The sequence below is a fragment of the Anas platyrhynchos genome, chromosome 3 (genome assembly GCF_047663525.1).
Source record: "Anas platyrhynchos isolate ZD024472 breed Pekin duck chromosome 3, IASCAAS_PekinDuck_T2T, whole genome shotgun sequence".
In the NCBI taxonomy this organism is placed as follows: Eukaryota; Metazoa; Chordata; class Aves; order Anseriformes; family Anatidae; genus Anas; species Anas platyrhynchos.
The window spans coordinates 12,471,809-12,486,344 of record NC_092589.1 but is presented as its reverse complement, the minus strand read 5'-3'; the positions used below and the strand labels follow the sequence as shown (position 1 = coordinate 12,486,344).

The 14,536-nt window shown below is 55.6% G+C and overlaps 1 long non-coding RNA gene across 1 annotated transcript in view; it reads left to right on the top strand.

The window, feature by feature from the left end:
- The window catches only part of LOC106016655 (uncharacterized), a 273,558-nt gene extending 261,625 nt beyond the window's left edge, over window positions 1–11,933 (top strand). Inside the window, exons 6-7 of the long non-coding RNA XR_011807999.1 lie at window positions 10,102–10,162; window positions 10,393–11,933. This is a non-coding gene — a long non-coding RNA (uncharacterized lncRNA). The remainder of the gene's footprint in view (window positions 1–10,101; window positions 10,163–10,392) is intronic.
- Window positions 11,934–14,536: the final 2,603 nt, after the last annotated feature.

Genomic DNA, 14,536 nt, shown 5'->3' with positions numbered 1-14,536 from the left:
TCTCACTGCTGATGGGTACGGAGCAAAGACCGGGATAGGGTCAGGATCCGACTGGGCTTGCATGGGGAGAAATTCAGGGAGCCTGACTCACCCCTCACGCTTTGCAGAGTCGGTTCAGCCCTTGCAAGCAAGCAGGGAGCAGTGCCAGTCCACCTGGTTGTGCAACGTGCCACGGCGCGAGGGCTCTGAGTGTTGGAGGAAGCTGAAGTCAGCCCAGCAGCTGTCCTCGGTGGTGGTGACGATTTGCCTGCTCTAAAGGAAGGGCACGACAGGAAAGGTCTCCCCAGGGGAGGAAGGAGTTGAAGTCCGGGTGGTGGGGAGGGGTGCCCCGATGCACTGCATGACCGCAGCGAGGGGCAGCTGAAAGGACTGCATTTGGGAGCAGACATTGCACCCCACAAAAGTGTTCGGCTCCCTCCCGTCCCCTAAAAATGCTGATAGGAGCAAGTTGGTGCACTCTAGTTAGAAACGATGATGATTACTAGTTGCAGTGGCTTTTTGCCCCAAATCATAAAATCCTTTGGGCTGGTGGCTGCCATACGTTTCACATAGAAACTCCTTACCAGGAAAAATCTGTCTTTTTCCTACCCACAACTGAGGTTTCGGTTTCTTTGGCTGGCATTACAAAAACCCTTCACCAGTCATTGTGGGTACTACTTGAGGCCAGGCGTGGGTTTGGGTCGCCGCAGAGGGCCAAGAACATTGTGTCTGGCCTGCCGGGGCAGATGCCAAGCTGCCGTCCGGTGCAGCTGAAGCTCCGAAGATATATGACGTCTCCTTCAGCTTTCAGTGCCTGGAAATGCCAGCAGACCCAGGCAGGCTGGGGCCAGGCAACCTTTCAGGGGTTGGTGAGATGTAATGAAGCATCCACCAAGGGAAAAGCATCCTGGCGAGGCGCAGACGTCCGTGCAGGTTGGCAGGGCAGCCAAGTGCTCCGTACCTCGCGTTACGTCGGCTGTTTATAAATTATTCCCGAAGTTTTATCGCAGACGCGCATTCATTTTTAATGCTTAAATACACATTAAGAATAATTTTCAATAAAGGATGATACCTAATTCCATCAGGAGCGAGGCTAAGTAAATGATACATGCAAATTTGAGCAGGGGAAGGTACCATTAATCCGTGGCTTGTCTTTCTGGAGGGAGCTTGCCAGCCACGGGTCTGTCGGAGCTTGCAGCCTGGCTCGGAGCCTTAGGTGCAAACCTACCTGCACGCCAAAGGTCTTTAGCTCTGTAAACTTGCCGCTCCCACACCCAAAGGAAGGAGCGAGCTCCCCCCCTTTCCCACAAAGCCCCGAATCTTTCAATTTCCTCCCACACAAGCCGAGGGAAAGGATGGAACAAAATGCATTTTAATGAGCATTTGAATAATCATCGGGAAGAGCACTTTTCACTGACATAGCACCTTTTGTTAGAGCAATTTATAAACATCCATTAAGCCTGACAACATCCCCGAAGGGCGATTCTTTTTTTGCTCTCAGGAAGTGGAGAGCTGTGATTTGCTCGAGGACCGCGCAGGAAACCAGCGGCGGGGCTGGAAACGGGAACCCCGCGCGCGCCGCTTCCTTCCCCCCCTTCCCCTCCAACCCCCCGACAGCGTTTCCTCTCCGCTCCGTAATCGCCCGGCAAGATCTTGATGACCAGATGCTCGTAGATAACGTAGCTCAAATGATACAATATTGCTTCCGCTCCACAAATTACACGCTGCCTTGGTTCAAAGGCCAAATCCTATTCCAGTGCCGGCCAGTGGCGGGGATCCCATCGAGCGGCGGTGGAAGGCAGCCTGAAAAACAAAGCTACACGCTGGAAAACTTTCACAGCTGGGAACTTCTGCAAAACAAAATTAAATAAATAACGTGCGGTTTAGAGCATTTTTTTCTCGCTTGAGAAAACCTGCAAGGCTTTAAATGAGGCTGGCTCTGAAGGGAACATCAGAGCGCCTCACCCAAAGCTCTGGCGAGACATTTCCCTACCAGGCAGTGTGCACGTTCTGGGGGGCAGCGGCAGTATTTCTTCCCTGACATCACCAGTTAAAAGGATTTATTTTCAGTAAAATCGAGTGCTTCGGTTGTGTGATGGGAAAAAAAAAAAAAAAAAAAGGCACTGTAATTAAAAGGGGGATTAGACAGAAAAATGAGATGTTAGGCAGATAATTAGGGAACTATTATAATTAGAATGTACGTTTAAATCCCCTAGTAGCTTCTAGTATGAAAGGGATGTCCTCTGATTAACTAATATTTCCTTTTAGTAGATATTTTTCCTCTTCCTTTTGCAGAGGAAGGCTTGAGTTGAATGATTTCACCTTAGAAATCACAGTTTATCGGGGCCTGTGTTCTTCTTGTAGAAAGCCAGTTTGGTTCAGGAGAAAGACCTAGAGTTGGACTCGAAAGTGGCAGAGAAGGTTTTACCAGTAAGCCTATTAAATCACGTCTCCCCTGTATTAAATACAGTCTTATTTATAGACAGTTTTTAGTATTCTTTGTATTCGGTCTCGGAGAGAAATTATTGCTGTTAGAGCAGCAATAGCCTTAGATTAAATTTTTATTCATGCGGGTTTTACACAAACGAAACTGCTGCCTGTTTCTCCACGAAGTAGAAACCTGTGATGGTTTTGAAAGGACGTGGAGCTTCGGCAAGAGCTGCTCTGACAGCTGCTGTTAATGAACGCGAGGCCAGGAGCCTGTCTGAAGCTGCCCGGCTCTCCGGCAGGGAGGAGGAAGGGACAGACAACGGTCCCACCATGTACAGCCCCATAAATCAGAGCAGTGCTGCCAAAGTCAGCGCAACTGTGAGTTAAAAATGAGGGATGAGGGAGAAGGTGTCCTGTCCCCCTCAGCTGAGCCTCTGCAAGTGCTGGTTCGTGGGGAGCTGCTGCAAGGAAGTGTCCCAGGCAGGTAGGGAAAAGGGGGAGAAGGGAAAAGAGGACGAGGAAAATACAGTCTCCCTCTTTTATTTTATTTTATTTTTTAAATGCCTAAAATTTTAGGAATTGAGAAAGGAGGGAAGCGAGTGCAAAAGTTCAGTCTGAATGCAATGGCCAAATGTTGCCTCTTATTTGAAGAAGTAGGAGGAGAGGCCAGCAGGGGGAACAGCCAAAGGTCCAGGCCACGGAAAGCACTGGTAGATGTTTGTACGGTTCTGTCATCGGACAAACAAGACTCCTGTTCTTTCACCTAAAAAACAAAAAGCAGATGGATAATTGCTTCACGCAAAGTCAAGAACCTTGGCATCCGTCTGCAGATATAAAAGATGACTTAGTTAAAAAGCCATCCGACTCCAGCTTACTGGACAGCAGATTGTTGAGGGAAACGCATCTAACCTCAGAAGAATGCTTCCAAAGAGCCGAGTGGTCAGGGCAGTGACCATCGCGGGGTTCTGCTTCGTGCAAACACCCAGCTTCACAACCTGTGGGTAGGAACCCCAGGGGGCAGAGACAGCCCCCTACCTGCATAAGGGATGAGTGAGCCAGCTCTGCTGCTTTGTTTTATTTTTCCTTTATTTATTTTTGCCCGAAGACTGGTAGGCAGACGCCTCTTGGCTGGTATTTTGGTACACCCAGCTGATACGGGATCTGAGAGCAAAGCCTCCCGACTCACAACGCTGCCGCTGGGAGAGATGGCAACATCTGAGCTGGGACCACCGAGCCCTGAGGCCGGGACCCTCTGCACAACCTTCGGAAGGAGAAGGACTGAGCTGAAGTGCAGAGACCCTGACACCAGCACGAACCAAGGCTGCCAGACACCTCCCAGCTCCCCAGGACGGGCTCTGACATCCCAGTCAGGAGAGAAATGTCTGGAGAGGGGAATTAGGTGATTTAAGGGAATCACTGCCCTGGCTGGGGACACTGAGGGACACCAGCAGTTTTCCTTATCCCACCGACAGACGTGGGCCTCCCACTCATGCAGGGACAGGGAAGAGCCACGTGGCCTGATGACACCTCCTGGCCCCACGGTGCCACTCAGCCACGCTGCTGGAGATGTCTTCATTCATCCTCTCCGCAAGCACGGTGCTCGCGGTAGCGGTACAGCACAACGGGGAAAACACAGCGTAGAAAAATATGATGGGTTTATGTCTTTTATGTCTTATACTGCAAACACATAAAAACAATTAGGGTTTGGAGGATATTTTTTAAAAGCGAGGAGAATGATTGGCAAGGCAGAGGATATAAATACAACGCCCCTGAGACGGTGAGGGACATATTATTTTTCCAATTTCGCAGAAGAGAAATGCCAGATCAAAATTACTTTCTCGAGATCACGCGGGGTGATCCTGACACCCTTTCTATTGAGTGGTTCTTCCTGGAGGGTTTCTCTGTCTTGGTGCCCAGAGACCTCAGAGTTATAGAGACTTCAGGGCCCGCGATCCGGCGGTGTAAATTTACAGTGTATGAGCCGCTCCGTATTTATTCCCCACATAAATATCGTTTCAAAGTAAGCTGCCTCACCCAAAGGCACTTTCAGAAGTGTAAGGCCAGCAGTAACGCTGCTAAGAGAATTAACACTGTCCCACATAATTAGCGGTAATTAGCACTGGTCAGGACAGGAGTTAATGCACACCAGCACACGTAAATTCTGCCCGCGTGTCCCCGTGCAGACATAAAACGAGCCCGGGAATAAGACACCACTCGGTGAGAAAATAAAGTGAACAGGTGATGCTCGGATGCCTCACGTGAGTCTGAACACAAATTCTCCGTACTCCAGGCCTTTATTCAGGTTACAAAGCCCCGTGCCCTCTTTTTGGCACTGTAGCACTTCCAAGGGGTATTTTAGACCCCATCATTTCTGGGGGTGTTAGGGGAAAAAATAAACCCGAGCGTCAAAACCAGAGGCTGCGGTGATCTTCGGAGAGGCTTTCTAAGTAGATTCCCACTACGGGGTTAACCATTTGTGTCAGCAGAACTAAATTACGGGCTCGACAGAAAAGAAGAAAACAAATAAAAAGAAGAAAATGTTGAAACAAATTCAAGCTCTCCCCTCCTGGGGGTAAGAAGCTAAAAACGTGGTGGAGGAAGGCTCCTTGGCACGGGGCCAGAGCAGCGAAGGGCTCTGAGCGCAGCAGCAAAAACAACAGGAAAATGTGCAACGCTAAAACCCACACGAATTGGGCAAGACAGAAAGAAAGAAGGAAAGAAAGGAAAGAAAGGAACCACTGGCTTGGTGTGATGGGGCCAGCGTGCATTTGGGATACCACAGCAAATGGGTTTGTGGATGGGTGGCAAGCAGAGGACCGAGGCTGAACCTGCTCTCCTGGTCATCAGCTTGGGGTTCTGAGGAGAAGACGCGTTGTGCAAAGCCACCTGGCTGCAAGCAGCCTCCTTCTCCTGTCCTCCAACAGGATTTGACCAAATTTGGCCCTCGATAGTTACAAATTCTTGAAAACTTGGTATGGGTTCTTTTGGGCAGAACCCATAGAGTCGTAGTGAAAATGAGCTTCTCTAACCCAGGTCGCCTGCTTCAGCTTGTTGGAAAAGTCACTGAGACCAAGGTTTGGAGGACACATGGTCTGGGTCACTGAGCTCTGATCAGTTTTCCAGAGCCACTGGGATCCAGCTGCTCCCACCACCTTCCTCCAGACCTGCTGGGCCCACCACCATTCACAGTCTGGTCCCATCTGGTCCCTGGAAATGGGCCTCTTCCAGGCAGGGAAACAATCCGAAGCGTAATTTTAAATTAACTTGTTAAAATATGGGGTAAAGCCCCTGTACAAACACTTAATTTGATTTAAACCAATCTTATATTGATTTTCTTAAATTGATGACTGACTCGTTTGGGCTAAACAAACAGAAACCGCTCATAAATCGTAACGAAGGGCTTTTTCTTCTGGGCTCTCCTCGTCCTAGCCAGTTTAAGCACCGAGCCAAAGTGAAAGCCGGGATATTTTGACATCAGCTGGTTTTGGCTAGAAACCCGTGGGCCTGTTTGTGCCGACGCTCATAAATGGATTTCTTTTTGATCAAAGCAAGGTGAGATGGATGGAGAGGGGCTCCAGCGGCGATGTTGGCCAAGGGAAGAGCCGCCGAGAGCAGTGGGCAACCTGTGCGAGGAGCAGGGAACAGATCCAAGGGAAAACATGAGGCAGGCAGGCTTGGCTTCCCAAACAAAATCTATATTAAGAGGCAGGCAGGTAAGAAAAGCTGTAGGAAAAGCACTGGAAAGCGGAAAGAGGGAATGGAATAAACTACACACCCGCAGCAACAAGTGGTCCCACGGCGGAGTTTTCTTAGGAGGCCTCTTCCTTTTAACGTCGATTTTGGAAGGCACTCGTGAGGTAAAGCTCCTCTGAGAGCCCCTGGCTGTTGGTGACGCTCTCGTGCCGTGTCTGCAGGAGCTTGGGATCGCACAAACCCCACGGGCAGCAAAGGAGCAGCAATGACAGTGAAGACCAAGGAGCTTTGTGGAGCTTGGAGTGGGGAAGGCAGGGGCTGGAGACAAAGCCCAGCAGTGGGTCAGCATGGGAAGGCTGAGCAAGGAACGCACGTGGAGCCACGTTTTATGTCGGTGATGCTCACCCTGCCTCGTTGAGATGGGGCACGAGGCTTGGGAGGAGCCGCCTGGGTGAGGAGGCGAGCGGTCTGCTCCTGGTCCTCCTTGGAGGAGCCCAGCCCAGATCCCGACTGCCAACAGAAGGGGGCTGTACGCTGCCTCCCAGCCCCACCAGGCAAAGGGAGGTGCCCTAGGGACGTGCAGCACAGCAGGAGAAAGCCACCGGCCACTTGAGTTCAGCAAGGCAAGGATTTTTACGCAGAGTTTGACCTGTGTAGGAAAGGCAGGCAGCGGAGCTTTCCCCTCACGTGGAGGCTCTGACATGTGCTTCCAATACAGAAAATAAAGCAGAAGCTAGGGTTACTGCGAGGCTGGGTGTACTAATGAATCAAATTGTCTCTACACAACTTCAAAGGCTTTGGAAAGAGGCAAGAATAACTAGAAATGTAACACTAATGGCAACGACAACTGACCGGTGAGGGGCTCTTCATCAGGAGAGAGGCGCAGCGTGCATGGAAAAGAGCGAAGGAAAAGCCTGGCCGTGATGTGCAGCGAAGGAAAAGGAGCAAGAGTTTGGCAAGAATAAAAGCAAGGCAGATTGGGCTCGGTGGAAATCGGGGTGAGCAGCATAGGAATGAAATCTGGTGAGAGACCTGAAGTAAGAAGCGTTTCCAATACTAGCAAGAACAGGGATGTAATAGGGATACAAATAATCAGCAGCACAGACTATAATAAACTATAACAAACTTCAACTTGGAAACATAAAAGGAGACATATGATCTAAGATAGTGTGAGAAAAATGGTTTCAAGCAAGATATTCCAGAGGGGATAGATCTGGACAAGGTCCAGGGATGCTTTTTAGGAGTTAATGAAGAGAGGGGTGGGAACAGCTGGTCCTCAGGCAGAGGCCTGAGAGGCAGCATCTCAGAGTGTGCCACCACGTAGCCACTTGGTTGAGTCCCTTGAAAGCCTCCTGTTTTAACTGGGGCAAAGGATTCGGCGTCCCCCAAATCCCCTGAGGAGCTGTAGGGTGGGTAGAGCCCGCTGACGTGCTTTTATTGGCTCCCCAGAGGCTTGGAGTGACTTTGGTCATGTCTACGCGTGCAACGAGGTCTGTGTACCTTCGGAAAGGTACGTCCCTTTTCAAAAGGTGGTTTAGGCACTTAATCCTACCGACTGTCAGCGAGCCTTGTGTTTGTAGGCAGCTCCTGAAGCACGGCTTGCTGCCCATGCTTGTTCGAGAAGGTTTAGACCTCTGGCAGGAGTCAGGTGCCAAATTTTCTCTGAGGGTGGACTGCAGCCCCTGCCACATGGAGAGAAGAACCTCAGTATCTTTGGAAATTTGACCTGAAAGGATGAATTTCAGGATAATCCCCCTTCAAAACATGCTGAAAGCCCTCTTGGCCAAAATACTAAATGCACGAAGTACTAAACGCGTGGAAATGGTGTTGCAGGTGGGGTGAACTGAGCTGGTTGCTCCAGGAGCTGTTTCTCTGGTTCTGTGTAAGAAATGCTCCCTTTGCAGAGTTTGGGGCATTGGGGCGTCTTGTTCCCATGACTTACCGGAGAATGACACAGGAGAGTGTTGTCTTTAAAGAGCAGTTAGAGCTGTTTAACTGAAGCCAAGGTGCTGGAGATCCAAAAAGTGCCCCGTGGGGTGATCTGGAAGCAAGCACTCTTGATGCACCCACCTCAACATCTTCTCCTGACTCGTGTTTCCCTGTGGCACCCCCGGCTGCAGGTCTTTTACCGAGCTCTCTACAAAAGTCCTAGAAACTGGCCGCTAGCATCGCGTCCTCACGCAGGATGCTCCGAATCCCTCGACCCTTGGAGCTCCCCATTCCGAAGCCAGCCCGTGGGCCTGGCGTGGTCCCTGTAGGTCTCTCCATCCCCATGTCACTGTCCCCACGCGGGCAGAGGCGGCGTGGAGCAGCGGGGGCCCAGCCAGAGGAACCGCTGCCGTGTGGGAGGCCCAGGGCTCGGGAGGCAGCTCCTGGAGCTGGGGCCCCTCCGAGGGGACGCTCTCTCTCCGCTCAGAGGAAAGTGCAGCTTTCACCGCCTCCCTTCCCCGACCCCCCTTCTTCTCTCCCTCGCTTCTTTAAAAAATTTTTCCCCCCTCCCTGCCCGCCTCTCGCAGCTGCTGCCTCGGGAAGCCGGCCTCGGTGCAGGAGGAGGCCGCCTTCCCCTGAAAGGCTCAAGGGTGACGGCAGCTGCCTCTGCTCCATCCAGAGAGTGAGGAGGATGGAGAGGGGACAGCAAAGAAGGGGCCCCGTGGGCAAGCGCTCCTGTCCCGGGGGACGAACCCCAGCCTGATGGTTTTGGGGACGGCGCAGCTCGCATGGCACTGCTTGTGCCACGGGGAGGGAGGCCGCATGAGTTTGTACGCCTCTCCTGCAAAGCAGGGAGCTAAAAACTTTTTAACAAGGAGGGATTTTCCCCAAATTGTCCTTAAAACAGACCTTCGCGCTCCCACCCACTCAGGCTTTTCTCATGGGTCTCCTCGCTGGCCACAACTTCCCCAGGGCAGTGCAGGGGTGCAGAGCCAGGTGTGTGCGGGCACTCACCTGCGAGACCACAGCGGGTGGGAACCCCACCCGCTGCCAAAATCTGCGCTCTTTTTACTCCCGTTTGCCCTCTTTTTACCCCCATTTGCGCTCCTTTTGCCCGCGCTGCCACACAAAGTCGGATGCAAAGCGCTTCGAGACGAGCACTCGGTGCGCCGGGTGCGGTGCGAGCCGTTGGAAAACGGAGGAGCGAGAGCAAGTCTAAGCCATTCCGCCGCCTTTTTTTAGTATTATTATTGTTATTTTTATTTTTTAATTCCTTGCCGGGAGAGCTGTTTGCCAGGGGAAGGCTGGGTGTTCAAACAGCTCCGCGGCTCCGTTTAGCAAAGTCAATAGGCAATTACGCACCGGGCGGTGATAACGCACCCGGGGGTGCGGAGAGCAGCGCGGCGGCGGCGGATCGCGATTTTGGGGAGGGAACGGGGGGCAAAGCGTGGGGCTGGGGCCGGGACCGGATCCGGGAATGAGACCGGGAGCGACACCGGGAGTGGGACCGGGAGCGGGTGGCACCGGAGCTGCGGCCGTGCGGAGCCGGCAGAGCACTTCCCTTCTCTGTTACCCTCCCGGGGGTGGATTATTACTATTTTTTGAATTTCTTATTTCCAGCGTGTGCGTGATTTCTGCCCCGGCTCTCGCCGGTGCCGGCGGGGACGCGGCAGGTAGCGGGGAGGGAGCGGTGCCCGAAAGGAGTTGGTCGGCAAAAAGCAGCAAGTGGCCGGGGCTCCGGCACAGCTCCGCCGTGCTGCGGCTCCCCGGGGCGCCCCAAGGTCCCGGCTCTCCGTTTCCAGCCCGAAATCGGGGGGTTGAGCCCGGTCCCCGCCACGCTGCACCCCCAGAGAGAGCTTTGCCACCCGGTTAAGAGGGGAGCGTGCTCCGCCGGGCTGCTTGCACCGGGGGCACGGCGACGTTTCCTCGCTGCTTTGTCTGCTCGGGGGGGAAGCGCCCGTGGTCCTGGCTGGCAGAAATCAGCCAGGTCGCTGGGTTTTGTAGGGTTTTTATTTTCTTTTTTTTTTTTTTTCTTTTTTTATTATTATTTTTTTTTTCCTCCGGAGGCAGCAGGCGCGAACTCGGAGCTGGACTTTAGCGCAGCAGGAGCGGGGAAAGTCTCCGGGAAAAGGTATCGAATATTTTAGGCTAATGTCACCCTCTGTTGAACTTTCCCAAGTGACTCGGAAGGGAGGGAGCCGCAGCGCTGGCTCTGCACCGAGCGGCAGGGGCTGCGCTCCCCCCGCGGCTGGCCGGGCTGCGACCCCCTCTGCGGGGGTGCTTCGGGTTTTTGGGGGGTCCCGGGGGTTTCCCCAGAGGGGAGCGGAGCTCTGGGCTTTCACAGCTCCTCGGGGGGGCCAGCTTTTTGTCTTTGCAGGCTGCTGGCACCCTGCAAAGGCGAGCAGGGCTTTGCAGACCGGCTCCTACCACCCGGCAAACTTCTTGGAAAGAAAAAGGAAGAAAGGAAAAAAAAAATAAAGGAAGGAAGGATAGGAAAAGAAGGAAAGGAAAAGAAAGAAATGAAAGAGAAAGAAAGGGAAAAGAAAGAAGGAAAAGTAAGGGAAAAAAAAAAGAAAACACACACTTTTTTTACACCTCGCCCCGAAGTTTTATTCCCAACATCTCCCCCGCCGCTCAAGGCCGGGGCGATGCCCCCCCTCCCAGCCACCTCTGCCCGATGCTCCCGGCCGGGCTCCGTGCGAGGCTGCAGCCGGGACCCCCCCGGCCCCCCCCGCACCCCGGGCCCCCCTCACCGGGCCGCTGCAGCTCTCTCCGCACGGAGGGATGCTCAGGAGGGCGTTTTAAAGGCGGGTGCGCTATCTCCCCCCTTTTTCCTTATTATTATTATTTTTTACCCCCCCCCCATAGCGCTCAGCCCCTCGTCCCGCTGCCCCCCAGCCCGCCCCCCACCCGGGGCAGCCCGGAGCGGGGTTTTGCGCATCCCCGGCTGCACTTTTCGCAGCGCCCAGTAGACGGCACAACAGCTCAATCCTTCACATGCAAAGCAGCCCAGCGGATTTATTTATTTGATTTGATTTTTTAATTAAGCAGCCAGAGTTTCACCCAACGTTTCGGTGTTTTTATTATTATTATTATTATTTATTATTATTATTCAACGAGAGGCGCGGAGAGGGCTCGGCACGGGCAGGGCGCGCAGGGCAGCCGGGGGGGGGGAGCACGGGGCAGCGCTCCCCCTCCGCCTCATTAATTAGCACTAATCAACTTCGGGGCGCCTCGTGCTCTAACTAGGCTAGGAGCTGCGCTCCCCCCCCCCAAAAAAATTAAGAAATGATAAACCCGAAGGAAATCGCCCTAAAAGCGGCGCCGCTCTCGGGGCTCGCTCCGGGGCCGTGGGAGCCGGCGAGGGGCGCGGAGCCGGGCACGGCTGGGCTCGGCACGGCCCCGGTGGCACGGCGGGGGCGAAGCCGGCCTCGCAGCCCGGTTCTCGGGGAGGCCACGATCGTGTTCGACCGGCCCCGGGAGGAGCCGGGCTGAGAGCAGCCCGGGCCGGTAACTCATTTCCCAGTTAATTTTATGAAAAGGGTTTTATAGCGGCGTTTAGAAAGTTTTAAGACGGGCGTCAATTTTATGGGGAATCTTTTATTCAAGCCCTCCGTTTAATTAAGAAAAGGCCCCCGCTGCCGGAGCGCAAGCAGGGGCCGGGCCCGGGGATGCCGGGGCTGGGAACGGGGCCGGGAACGGGACCGGGACCGGGACCGGGATCGGGGCCGAGCCGAGCCGGGCCGTGCCGGGCCGCCCTTTGTTCGCTGCACAAACCCCAAAAGTGCGGGGACGCCGCAGGGTTAGCGCCCTAATGCTGCCCCCCTCCCCTTTTATTCCCCCCTCCCTCGGGTCCGGCCTTCAACAGCTCTTTAAAGAGGGATTTTTTTTTTTTTTTTTTTTTTTCCCCTGCCGTTTCTTCGGGCGCTGCCTTTTGGGGTATCTCGGCTCGGCTCGCGTCCCCCCTGATCCGCGGCATTCCGCCCTGAGCTCCCCGCCGCCTCCCCAGCCCTTTCCCGTTTGTTTGCTCCCTTCTGATTTCAGGTTTAGAAATTTCAATATTAATGGGGAGAGAGCCCCCTCGGATGCTCCTTTACCCCCCCTCCCACCCCCTCCCTCGCCGCAAATCCCTTCTAGGAAGGCAGCGGCGGAGCAGGGCAGCCGGCTCGAAACCCCGTCTTTTATTGTTCCTAGGTATGACTAATTCTTTCCCGAAGCTGGGAAATTCAGCCCGATTAAAAGCCTCATTTATTACCCGATAAGCAAAGGGACGCAGATTCCACCTCGCGGAGGAGGCTCCCCTGCTCCCGAGGCGGCTTTTTTGGGGCTGAACCCGCTGCCAAAGGCCTGCCTCAGCCCGGCCACAACCCGGAGGGATCCGGGGGGGCGCAGGGGACCCCCACTTCTTGCTTTATCCCCCCCCTCTTATTTTTTTTTTCCCCCTTTCCCTTTTTTTTTTTTTTTTTTTTTTTTACATTACTTTCCTCAGTGCGACGGCAGCGGGTTCCGCAAGCCGCCGGCTGCGAGTTCGGCCCCTCCAAAAAATAAAAATTAAAAAATTAATAACCCCCCACCCCCCCCCCAAAAAAAAAAATTTAACTCCGACCCCAAAAAGCGGCGGCGCCCGAGGGGGGCAGCGGGCAGCGAGGGCCGGCGGCGGGCGCAGCGCCCGTCCCTCGGCGAGCGCCGCCGGTAAGAGGTGTTTGCTAATTGCGTGTTGGCTTAATTGCGTGTTTGCTAATTGTAAAAGCCTTATCCGCAGCGGGCTGGGGGCAAACAGCCTCGCACGGCCCTAATCACGCCGTAAAAGTGTGCGGGGCTCCGGCGGGCGGGGTGCATCGCGGGCAGGCCTGCCTCGGGCTTAGGACGGATTTTTTTTCCCCCCTTTTTCAATATATATATATATATTTTTATTTTTTTATTTAAATTTTTTTAATTTTATAGGGTGGAAGGAGAAGGGGCTGGCACGGCACCGGGGTGCCCGGCTCTGCCCGGAGGCGGGGGGGGGATAGGGATGCCGTGATTTTTGGGGGTGGGTGGGGGGGGATGAGCGCGCTTACCTGCCCGGTCTGCGCTCCGCCGCCCGCCGGTACAGGGCCGGTGCCGGCGTAACGGGGGCCGGGAGCGGGGCTGGGGGGCTCGGTGCGGGGCTGCCCCGGGGGGGAGGCGGCAGGCACCGGGGGGGCACGGGGAGGAACGGAGGGGAACGGGGGGGTACGGAGGGGACCGGGGGGGATGCGGGGAGCATCTCCCGGTGCCCGCGGGGACGGGGAGGGGTTGGAGGGGACCCGGTGGAGGGGAGCGGGGGCGGTGCTGGGACCGGGAGCGGGTCCGGGATCAGGAGCAGAACCGGGACCGGGATCAGAACCGGGATCGGGACCGGGATCCGGATTGGGACCCGTCCCCGTCCCCGTCCCCGTTCCCGTTCCCGGTGCCGGTCCCGTTGCGGGGTCACCGCCGCCCCGCGGCTCTCCCGGCGCGCCCCCGCCTTCCCCCCCCCCCTCCTCCCCTCCCGCCCCCCCCCCCCAAGCCGCGCGCCCCTCTCCCCGCGCGGACCAATGGGGGCGCGGCTCGGGGCGGCGCGGCGCTGATTGGGCGGCGGCGGCGCGGCGGCGGCGGCCGGGGGCCGGGTGAGCTCACTGAGCGGCGGCCGCGGGGGGAGCCGCCGCCGGGGCCGGGGCCGCGGCCGTGAGGGAAAACAGAGAAGGGGGGGGGGGGGCGCTACACGGAGAGGGGGGGGGCGCGGAGCCCGCTGCACACAAAGCCCCGCGGCCTCAGGGGGGGCTGCTCGGGGCAGGGCCGTGCCCGGCGGGGGGCGGTGAGGAGCAGAGGGGGGGGAGCCGCCCGCTAGGGGAGGGCGAGAGGGAGAGAAGCGAGGGGAAGGAGGAGGAGGAGGAGAAGGAGGAGGAGGAGGAGGAGGAGGAGGAGGAGGAGGAGGGGAGGGGGGGGGCGCCCCCCCCGCGCGGCGCGGGGAGTTGCGGGCGCCCGGCGCATTGTGTGAGGCGCGACCTGTTATGGCCACCACTACTTCCGGGTTCCCGCAGTCGGCTCCTGCCCGCCGCTCGGCGCGGCGCTGCGGCGGCGGCGGAGGAGGAGGAGGAGGAGGAGGAGGAAGAGGAGGAGGAGGAGGAAGGAGGAGGAGGAAGAGGAAGAGCAGCGAGGAGGCGGGCTAGCACGGCACGGCCCGGCCCGGCACCGCAGCGCACCGCGCCCGCCTCCCGCCCAGCCTCGCCCGCCGGCCGCGCAGGGGCAGAGCCAAAGCCGGCGCCGGGGCAAGGAATTCAGCAGCCAGCCGCGCCGGGCGAGGAGCGCACAACAACACAAAAAAAAAAAAAACAAAAAAAAAAAGAGAGAGAAAAATAAGAGAGAGAGAAAAAGAAAAGAGAGAGAGAGAAAAAAAGAAAAAAGAGAGAAAAAGACAAAAAGAGAGAGAAAAAGACAAAAAGAGAGAAAAAGAAAAAAGAGAGAAAAAGAAAAAAGAGAGAAAAAGAAAAAAGAGAGAAAG